Here is an 11,715-nt window from a genome sequence, read left to right as displayed (position 1 = left end):
TTGGACTATATCCAGGTTCGTGTCACAGGGTTGAGAAAGATGAACTCTGGGTTCCCTCCAGCTTTGTAATTCTGTGACCTCTTCAAAGGACAAGCTGTTAACTCTTGAGCCCCGGCCCTTGCTGTCCATGGCACAGACTCCCCAGGCAGTTGGAAAGAAGCGAACAGTGACCATTAACCGCTAACCCTGTCGTCAGTGAAGGAGGAACCTGGCTTTCCACTCCTGCCATTGGCTCTGTCTTGCCTTTGTTTTGATCAGTACCTGTTTTTGATCTCTAGCCAAGTCAGTTAACTTGGAGAGAGATTGTGAATCATAAAGGTGAACACGGAAGAAATCACAAGCCTTCTAATGAACAATACGAGCTTGCTAATTGTCTGAGCTTCAGTCAGCTAAATTTCCAGATGACAGGAGGTGCAGTTTCTTTTCTGCCTCCAAATGAAGTCTATGCTGTGTGCTCTACGGGGTGTGATGGAAAGACACTGACTGTGCTGGGGGTGTGAGTCTGCTGGGCCTGGAGGAAGCCTGGAAGGGGTGGTGAGCATTTCCATGTGACTTCTCCATTCACTGTCAATAGGCCTGTTGGAATCTCCAGGGTGGTGCACGGGAGAGCACATCAGGCAGGATACCTAAGACTCCATTGCAAATAGCATCTCAGCCATGACTGCCTCTGAAAAGTGTGTGCCCTTGAGTGGGAATTCTCTGGAATGGGGCAGGCATTCATGGGGAGTTAACCTTCTTTGCAGGGGCCCCTCCAGTTGAGCAGATGATGATGATGATGATGATGATGATGATAATAATAATAATAATAAACAACTTTATTTATATCCCGCCCTTCTCCCCAAAAGGGACCCAGGGCGGTTTACAACATGTTAAAAACAGATTAAAAACATAATTTAACAGCAAATAAAAATGTATTAAAACACATTAACAGATACCATAAAAACAGTAGTCAGATAAAAAGTCAGATAAAAAGAGCAAAACGCAGCAAATCATAGAGGAATCAGGCCTGTAAAAATACTAAAAGATATAGAAAAGATGTTAAAAAGGCCATGAACTCAGAAGGATTGTTTAAACAAAAAGGTCTTCAGGCCTCGCCGAAAAGTCTCAAGAGAGGGAGCCATTCTCAAGTCAAGGGGAAGGGCGTTCCATAATGTTGGTGCCACTACTGAGAAGGCCCTGTTTCTTGCCGCCGCCCCACGTACCTCCTTAGGCGGCGGCACTTGTAAAAAGGCCTTCTCTGATGACCTAAGAGGATGGGCCAGATTGTACGGGAGTGGGCGATCTCTAAGATACCCTGGCCCAGAGCAGTATAGGGCTTTAAAGGTCAAAACCAGCATCTTGAATTGGGCCCGGAAACGAATGGGCAGCCAGTGCAGCCCCCGGAGAAGCGGGCTGACAGAGTCAAACCGCCTAGCTCCAGTGACCACACGGGCTGCCGCATTCTGCACTAATTGCAGTAGATCTTAGGCACCAAGAAAAGAAAAGACCTTTTCCTAGAACTCTGCGAATATACAGGATGGGGCTAGATGCAGGACCGGTCTGTCTATGAAGTGAATTGAGGTGGCTGCCTCAGGCAGCAGATTGGTGTGTAGGGGAGCACGGTGGCAGACAGGCAATGACCCACCTGCCTGAAATGATTCAGCCAATCACAGGTAAAGGGACAGCATTAGACAACCCACCTCAGGGAGGTGGTCTGAATGGACAATAGGCAGCTTCATATGTTCTGTCTTGCAGCCTCAGTTGTCCCCAGTGCAAAACGGGAACAGGCGTTTTTTGGAGGGGCAGGAGGGAAATGCATACCTGATAAAGTAAATCCTGTCCCATCCTGACTCTTGATCTGTGGCTTTTATCCATCGATCCCCATATACCACCTTCATCTGCAAGTAGTTCTCTCTCATTCTCCTGCCCCCCCCTTTTAATATGACAGCTTTGAGTCTATAATGAACTTACTGGCAAAATGAAGACAGAGTGTGACCAAGATCAGACATCCCAGGATTCCTTGTGCCACAAAAAATGATCACCTTGCTATGAGAACAGGGTGGGGGGGGAAGTACCCCTTCATATTTGAGGAAACAGATTCATTTATCACAACTTGCTCTCTCTCTCTCTCTCACAGTGTCTGTGTCTTTACACAACTGTATGTGCTCCAGTAGGAGCTACAAAGCAGACAACAACAAAAAAAGGAATGGTTATAATTAATTGATAAAAATCCAAACGTACTAGGAAGGACCAAAGCCATTTGTTATCCTACTAAGGGATAAGGAAGAGAAAGCACTGAGTGCTCATTACCATCTCCTTGAAAACCAAACAGGAGGAAGATCATTTCAAATGGATGGTTGGTTAATTCTGGAGCTGGGCTAAGCCCGCTCATCTCTGTTGGGAACAGGATCTCTCTTTCAGAGTCTTTTTGGAGAATTCTTCGAACAAGTTTGCCAGGGTTCTCCCAAGAGGAGAAAAACCCAAAAGACCAGCTCCATCCTTCTCCCTGTCAGTTTCAGTCCTGTTTTTTTTTTTTTTCCCCAGTCCATTATCTTTGGGAACTGAGAAATGGCACCTTTTTCATTTCTCCTGATAAATGAATCCAGAGGAATTAAAATACTCCCCACTTCTCAAGAGCACAAGAGAAGGAGCAGCTTGGAATGCAGGCACAGCTCGGTTTCCTCATCCCTCCTCGCTCCTTCGGTGTATGAATTTGGGAAATGGAGGGAGGGAGCCCAGGATTAAGCTGCAAAGAAAAGTTCCAGTGACAGTGATGAAAGGGTATTAAGTAATCTATATAAAGTGATCTTCATAATGGACCTTGAGAGAGTTGGTGGGGGAGAAGGCTGGGAAAAGGGCTTTAATGGCTAGCAATGGTGTGCTAATTCGACATCAACAACACTCCGTTTTCCCCATGTGCCAGGCTTTGATGAGATGTGTTCATTGGGGGTAGTAAATGAAAGGGTGTGTGTGTGTGTGTTCTGCAGTTGGTTTCATTTAATACCCAGTGCCTTCCTCTTCTTTTTATGCACTGTGAATTTTAATAAATCCCATTCTATTTTGCCAAGCCTTTGGGTGTGTTTAAATGAAAGCCTTGGGAGAAAAAAAAATACATTTAGTTGAATTTAACTATTGAATTAGAGCAGGCTAAACAGACAATCCCAGGTACATCAGACAGCCTACCTGTGCTCTCCGCCCCCCATTGCAGTAGAGGACAGGTGGCTTTTGCAAATTGAGGCCCCAGTTAAGAGGGCCAGATTGTGATTTGGCAAGTTTGGACAAGTTTCTGGAGGAAAAATCCATTATGGGGTACAAGCCATGATGTGTATGCGCAACCTCCTGATTTTAGAAATGGGCTATGTCAGAATGCCAGATGCTAGGGAGGGCACCAGGATGAGGTCTCTTGTTATCTGGTGTGCTCCCTGGGCATTTGGTGGGCCGCTGTGAGATACAGGAAGCTGGACTAGATGGGCCTATGGCCTGATCCAGTGGGGCTGTTCTTATGTTCTTAACTACAATTCCCAGGAGGCCTTGCAGGTCTCTTGTTATCAGGTGTGCTCCCTGGGGCATTTGGTGGGCCGCTGTGAGATACAGGAAGCTGGACTAGATGGGCCTTTGGCCTGATCCAGCGGGGCTCTTCTTATGTTCTTAACTACAATTCCCAGGAAGCCTTGCAGGTCTCTTGTTATCAGGTGTGCTCCCTGGGGCATTTGGTGGACCGCTGTGAGATGCAGGAAGCTGGACTAGATGGGCCTATGGCCTGTTCTTATGTTCTTATGATTTTCACCAAAGGGAGTGCAGAAGGTGGAAAGTTCTCCTGCAAAAAGGGCATGATTCACTGCAGGGCTGACCTCCCCTGCTTTTTTTTTTTATTGCAGTTCATTGCTGCTGTGAAGCTGCACCTTTTGTGCCACTTCCTGGTCTATCTTCCACATCCTGCCAGCAATGTATGAGTGTTTTGTCCACCTCGCTTGCTCAGATCATCTGGCGAGCATATCCCACAAAAAGTATTCTTTCTTAATCGTGATATGATCAGTGGTAGCAACCATGTGGTAGCAACCGGTAGCCAGGCCAACGGTGACAGGCAGGGCCGCTGACAGCTGGCTTTGGGCCCTGGGGTGAGATGCCTGATTGCCCCCTGGAAGTCTGGGCCCTGGGGATTTTGCTCCCCACCTCCCTCCTCAGGCATGGTGACAGGGCAGTCCAGCATCCTAGAAGGTCGGTTTCTCCCAGAGAGGTCTACTGGTCAACCAGAGAGGCTCTGCCTGCAAAGCAGGAGGAAAGTAGCGTTTGAGGGGAGGGAGCACAGGTGATGCCCAGCGGCCGCACAAAGATTGGCACTGAAGAGAGGTTGCCAGGGCAGCAGGGATGAGGAGAGTGGCATCCAAGGGGCAGCAGCGTAGCTAGAGAGAGTGCAAAGCATTACATTTTGCAGGGATCCTCACCGCAGCATGCAAGCAGCCCCTCCCCTACAGAGCTGGTTGGCAACCTTCAGTCTCGAAGGACTATGGTATAAGCCTACAGCACCCGGTATTCCCAGGTGGTCTCCCATCCAAGTACTAACCAGGCCTGACCCTGCTTAGCTTCCGAGATCAGGCATCTGCACCCTTCAGATGCTGTCACCCTTCAGAGGTATTCCGGGCGGAAATGGAGGCAAGTGCAGGGAGGCAGTGCAGTGAAGCTCCTTGCAAAACTTAGTGCTTTGCACCCCTCTAGCTATGCCACTGCCAGGGGGCAACTGCCAGCAGAACCCAACAGTTGAAACCACCACCATCACCACAGCTCTGTGTCTGAATGTACAGGCAGAGTAAGAGAGCCTGTTTTAGACGGGGAAGTCAGGATTCTCATTTGTTTTCGAAACTAATTATTATTAATTATTCATTATTTATATACCACTTTTCAACAAGAAGTTCACAAAGCGGTTTACAGAGAAAATCAAATAACTGATGGCTCCCTATCCCCAAAGGGCTCACAATCTAAAAAGATGCAACACTAGCCGACAGCCACTCAAAAAGGCACTGCTGGGATGAGGTGGGCCAGTTACTCTCCCCCGCTAAATAAAAGAGGAGCCCCCACTTGAAAAAGTGCCTCTTAACCAGTTAGCAGCGGTGAACTATGCAATTTATGCATTTGGGTTAAGTGATTAGATAAGCTGCAGGTTAGATTTCCATTACCCAGACATGGTTTGTTCTGATCCCTTTTGCAAAAGCATCCAGGGTGCAGCTTTTTGGGATCCACACAGAGGGGGATTAAGGAGTGAGCATCCACCTGGGGAGGAACTGTAAACCAGGTTTAACTGGGTCTTCTTCATTGTGACTCCATCCTGGCATCAGGCCAAAGAGTCACAGTGAGGAAGACCCAGTTAGACCTGGTTTACAATGCCTCCCTAAGATTGCGGCAAAGTCCTTAACTGCTTTGGCCTGATCCAGCAGGGCTCTTCTTATGTTCTTTAATGTCCCAGGGTGATCCCTGTATCCTTGACTCCATCAAGGCTTCTGAGATCTTCACATAGGATCTGCCTGATAAGAGGGCCTGTAAGGTGAACCATTGTATTGTATTCCTGTATTGGAATCGCGGAAGAACTGGTGGGGAGGTAGATGTGGTGTCAGCAGTGGCTCCTTTAAGGGTCAGGCCTGGGCATCCAGCAGAGTGTGCTGCACAGCTGCAGCCACTGGAAGGCAATAGGGCCCTCAGGGATATAAGAGCACCTGAGGCAGGAAGGGGGTGTGGGTTTTGAAGGAGTGCAGGTTGGAGGTAGGAGAGGAGACTGACTTGGCTTATGAAATTTGGAATCTGACTGTGGACTGTGACTGGACTTTGGCTTTGGACTGGGATACCTGGAACCTGACCTTGGACTGTAACTTGGCTTATTGGCTCTGGACTCTGATTTGGCAACTCTGATTGATTGGACTGGTTTACTTGGCATCTGTGGACTGGAATTGGACTCTGACTTTTGCTTGCTGCACTGGTGAGTTTCACCAGGGAAACTAATCAGCCTTAAGCAGTCACAAGGCCCAGTGGATTGGGATTTGGTAGAACATCTCCTCATGTGGTTAGTGTAAAGAGGAGCAAAGGAAGAGTTTCTCTAGTAGCTTCCAGTTGAAGAGTTGAGCTCTGCCAAGCAGAATCTTGGTGAGCGCCATTTAAATGCAGCCCGGTTCTGTCTTATAGCTCTGAAAGCTGGGTAGTTCTCAGATGAAATATTCCATGGTTGACACAAGTTCTGTCTATATTACACGAGACCATTACATAAATTATTTCAAGGGAAGGGTGTGCTGGATCAGCCACAGGTGCTTTGGAGAACGTCAGGTCCAGAATTTCCCTTGTTCTGAAGGGTTTGATTCATCCTATTTCATTTTGGTGCCGGCATTAAACGCATAAAGCAGCTCCAGAGAGCCAACCTGTAGCCAGTTCTGTATATTTGTTCTATTTCATTTCCATGCTGATTGCAATATCTGTTTTCCACAAAGGCTGGCATTTGCAAATTGAATTTGTCACTCTGGATTCATCAGATTAAGAGAAATGGAAGCACAAGCTAATACCCAATCTGCAGCCAAATGGATGTTTGTAAAACCGGTGTTATGAAATATTTTATTTTCTCTTATTGGGGGAACATTGCGGTGTTTATATTTTAATACCACATGCCTGGAGCCAAACTAATGGCCTCTATAACAGGTTGCCGTGTTTTATAAAAATGGGAAGTGATATAGACAAACTGGAGTCGGGGAATCTAATCACGCCAAACTATTTAACCTTTCTCAGAAGCATGTTATTGTGCTTGGATTGTGCGGAAATAACACTCCAGTGATCCGGTAGCTTTGTCACCACTGAGAACAGCATGCAGTGTGGGGGTTTGTATGTGTGTCCTGTTGTTTCCATCATTATTAGGTTGTGTTCCAAGAAATTACACCTGATCTAAGCGTAGTATTTACTGGACGAATTGAGCGTAGAAGTGTGGAATGGGAAAAGTGTTAAAGCTGCAACCCTTTGGCTGGTGAAGAGTTGTATGGAACCTTGGATGAGCAGGCACACAAAACAGCATACACCAGCAGAGTTCTTTGAATGCAGTGGTTATATTTCAGAGCAACGGTTATCACAAGTAATCAGTAAACGTTCCTAGTCAGCACGATGAGCAGTCAGTCCATAAACAACAAATCCAAATCAGTTTTCCAAGATACACAGTCAAAGTTCATTCCATGGTCAGTAACAACATGTATATACTCACATCCAGCCTCCCAAGTTACTGACAACAGTTCAGTAGACTCCTACTGCTGCACTGGAAGCTCAACAGACCAAACATTAAGTAGTTGGAGTGGCCAATCAGTGGAGGCTAAGCCACACCCAGGGTGAGGCAGTCACAGGTGTTTGCTGATCCTGCTGACTCCAGCAATCTGCACCTGTTCCTGAACCACCTTGTTGGCTGTGTTTCTGCCTTATCCAGAACATAGACCTGACAAAAAGCTCCAAGTGTATGAGTAGTCCCTGACCAGAGGCCAGTGGCATAGGTAGAGGGGGTGCAAAGCACTAAGTTCTGCAGACTCCTGAATGCACTGTGCAAGCAGTTCCTCCCCCTACCATTCAGAGCCACTCTGGGTGGTGGGAGCAAAACAGAGGTGGAACATCTGGCTCCAAACTAGGGCACACTCCTGGTTCCTGATGAGTCATAAATGAATAAAAGACTATTTGCATTAGTGGGCACTTCCCTTTTTGCTTTACTAGGTGCCATTAATTTGTTTATCTTTTTTATCTTTATCTTGTCCATCAACTAACCAGCCTCTGGGGAAACAAGAGAAGCTGCCCAGTCATTTGTTTCAACCTCAAATTTAAAAAAAGCCTCACTGAAGGCACTGGATTCCTTTGTCCAGCCACTTTAAACAGGTACCACATATTTGCATAAAAAGTAAAAATGACAGAATCCAAAATGGCACATGGGAGTTCCTTGGCAGGTACCCATGGGATCTCTTTCTGCTCCTTCCTTTGAAATAGGACAAGCAAAGCCAAAAGACAGACAGTTTTCCAGAGCCGTGGCCGCGATTTCCCTTTGACACAAGCTTGCTCGTATACAAGGGCTAATTGAGAGCTCGCAGAACCCTTGGGTTCCGCAGTCTGTTGTTTTCGCTTCAAGCAAACATTTGCTCTGCTGATGAGAATTTTTTGACAACCCTGCCTCGGTGCATTGAGAAACTGCAGTTTGGTGTGAATTTTGCTGGGTGCACTGACCCACTTTCCAAACCAAAGAAACAGGCATGCTGGGAAACAGAGACTGTGCTGCTGGCACACACAGACAGACAGAGCAGACCTGAGCAGTCTTGGACATTTTGAAAAACACAGCATGTATTCATGCCAGGAGCCACACTTGGGTTGAAACAATAGCAACAAGCTGGCAAGATCTTGCTGCCTTTTGGATACCTAGCAAACTCCCCACATAAACAGGCACATGTCATTGGTTGTGCCAAACCTAATTCTCAGATATCATGATTATTAATCATAATAAGGGCCTTTGGTCCTTCTTGATCCTCATCTGCCTGCCTCAGAACCTGACTTCTAGCTGTGGCCTGTTTCTGAGCTTGGCCAAGGCCTGACCATCTGGCCCCAAAGGAGGGAGAGCAGACTCCAGGTAGGTTTCCTCCTCAAAAGAAGCAATTCTGGATGTGGCTCTTGGGACACCCCCCCCCCCAATCTACTCTGCAGCCTCAGTTTCTGGAATCATGAAATGTGTCAAGATATTTCCTTGATTCAATTAGAGCTGCCCAAAGTCCCTTATTGGTCTAGAAAGCACATATATCCAGTAGCACAGCTAAAGGGGGTGCAAGCCACTAAGTTTTGCAGGGAGCCTCACCATGGCGTGCAAGTGACCTCTCCCCTTTGGAGCCAAGTGTTCCTCCTCTGTTTTGCTTCCACCGCCCAGGATGGCTCTGAAGGGAAGAGGAAGGGGCCACTTGTACACCGCAGTGAGACTCCCTGCAAAACTTAGTGCTTTGCACCCCCTTTAGCTACACCACTGCATATATCATTTGCACCAGGAATTAGGCCCTCACACTCACAAGACACATTCATAAGGTTGTCCTTTCTATCGGCAATAATCCGTTGTCAATAATCTGTTGGGCCAAATAAAAAAAGCGAGAAGCCCTCACTCAGGGTCTTGGCTGTGGTGGATATATGTCTTCAGAGCAGATGTGATACTCTGTGCAGCAGACAAAGCTTCTTTGAAGGTCTGAGGATGTAGCAGCAGCAGAAAGAAAACACAGCCCTTGGGCCCAACAGGTAAGAAAGTAGGAGCCCACTTCCAGACTTATTTTCTTGGGTCCTGCCTGCCTTGTAAACAATAACCACCTGCTTGCTAATAGATAATAACTAATAATAAACTGACCTGAGTGCACAGCAACTGATGTTGTTACACTGTGCAGCTGAAGGGGAAAAAAAAAAGACAGCCTTCCTTGTCCTCAACTCAATAAACCAGTGCAATAACCCCACTTTCTTGCAGTCTCCCCTAAAAAGTGCCTGCTCTCACCTCTCCTCCCCCAAATGAAAAGATGATATAAACTGAGCGCCTCACTCCTGGCCCTAGCAAGGAAAAAAAAATCACTGCAAACAGCAGTGCAGTACCTTTAAAGCAGCAAACAAACAAACTCTGTGTTGTAGGGTACCCCCCTCAGCACTGTTGTAGGCTAGGCACACCACCATCAGTGATGTATTCATGCTCACCTGGCCTGGAAGGAAGGAACACGCAGGAGGGCAAAGTAAGGAGGAAGGTGTGTTGTTTCATTAAGTTGTTTGTTCCTATATCTTAAAGTAGGGGTGTCCAAAGTTTTTGGCGGGAGGGCCACATCAGCTCTCTGACATTGTGTTGGGGGCCAGGGAAAAAAATAATTAATTCGCATTTGAAATTTGAATAAATTTACATAAGTGAATATATTAAAGATGAACTTATATGAATGAATGAAGGTCTTCTAATAGCTCAAGGCCTCTGAAAAGGCTTTGCACAAAGTAAGGCTGGCCTTTCCTTTGCTGCTGCTACTGCATCACGGACGTGAAACAGCAAGCAGTGGAGGGAGCTCTCATCCCACAGCTCACGCAAGAGGTCAAACAGTCACCCTCACACTGAGAGCAGTTGCGTCGGGCCAGTGTGGGCTCCAACAAATCTCCAGAGGGCCAGAGGCTCATTGGAGACTGGGGGCTCCCTGAGAGCCGCATTGAGAGGCCTTGAGGGCCGCAAGTGGCCCCAGGGCCAGGGTTTGGGCACCCCTGTCTTAAAGAGACCCTCTCCCTGTGTCCTGATTTCCCCTGCCTTCTGGCCCCCCCCCACAGCCTCACGCAGTCAGAAAAAAAGGACACAAACACACACTAAAAGGAAGTCATTTTGAGTCCATAGTCAATTTTTGAATCACTGTGCCCATGAGTCATGAATCGAGTCGGATTCAGTGCCAGCCATGACTCAACTCAAAGCCTCGAGGGCAGTGACTTAAGTGTGACTCAGGTCTAGTGCCAATCCCTACATGACACCAGGCATTGCTCCAGCAGGTCATTGCATTAGCAGGGATAGAGTGCTTTTCCAAACAATCCCCCAACAATTTAACCCCCCTTGCAATTTATTTATTAAAACTGTATGTATCTCCTTTTCACTCCGGAAGCCATTCGTTGAGATTTACAATCAAATCAAACAACAGCATCACAAACCCATGTCTGGGGGTTCATGGGCCCCATGCTGGCCAAGCCACTCAGCAGCGCAAGTCCAACACGACACAGCGGAGTGCTTCATCGAGGTCTGAAGCAGCAGGCAGGGCCACCTGCATGGCGATAGAAGGGCGCATCCGCCTGCTCTGGGCTGCTTAACGTGACTTTTGAACTGTTTTGCGAAGCACAAACACAGAAGTATCGACACATCAGCATGTTGTGCATCACCAGCATTTACTCCTGGGTAAACAAGGAGCTCAACAACCCTGCAAATGTGTTCAGCAATGCAATCAATTGCTGCTGTTAATTTGCACGGCTGTTTGCTGTCACCTGCAGAGGCAAATCGTAAAAAAGTTCATCTTGGATGAAGGAGCCAACCTGGGAGGTGTCATACAGGAAACCCCCATACACTGGCTGAAGCCAACAGGAAAGCCCTGCAGTTGGCTGTTGTGTTAGAATCTTCATCATTTCCCTACCAGCAATACTGAGCTAAACAATACCTACCAGCAATACCGAGCTAAACAAATGCATCGGTACAGCAGCTACCACGTTTTCCAGACTCACAAAGAGATTCTGGTCCAACAAGAAGCTGACGGAACATACCAAGATCCAGGTCTACAGAGCTTGCGTCCTGAGTACACTCCTGTACTGCACCGAGTCATGGACTCTTCGCTCACAACAGGAGAGGAAACTGAACACTTTCCACATGCGCTGCCTCCGACGCATTCTCGGCATCACCTGGCAGGACAAAGTTCCAAGCAACACAGTCCTGGAACGTGCTGGAATCCCTAGCATGTATGCACTGCTGAAACAGAGACGCCTGCGTTGGCTCGGTCATGTCGTGAGAATGGATGATGGCCGGATCTCCTCTATGGAGAACTCGTGCAAGGAAAGCGCCCTACAGGTAGACCACAGCTGCGATACAAGGACATCTGCAAGAGGGATCTGAAGGCCTTAGGGATGGACCTCAACAAGTGGGAAACCCTGGCCTCTGAGCGGCCCGCTTGGAGGCAGGCTGTGCAGCATGGCCTCTCCCAGTTTGAAGAGACACTTGGCCAACAG

This window comes from Tiliqua scincoides, chromosome 12, assembly GCF_035046505.1.
Source record: "Tiliqua scincoides isolate rTilSci1 chromosome 12, rTilSci1.hap2, whole genome shotgun sequence".
In the NCBI taxonomy this organism is placed as follows: Eukaryota; Metazoa; Chordata; class Lepidosauria; order Squamata; family Scincidae; genus Tiliqua; species Tiliqua scincoides.
The sequence above is the reverse complement of the archived record's forward strand: the minus strand, read 5'-3'. Positions refer to the sequence as shown.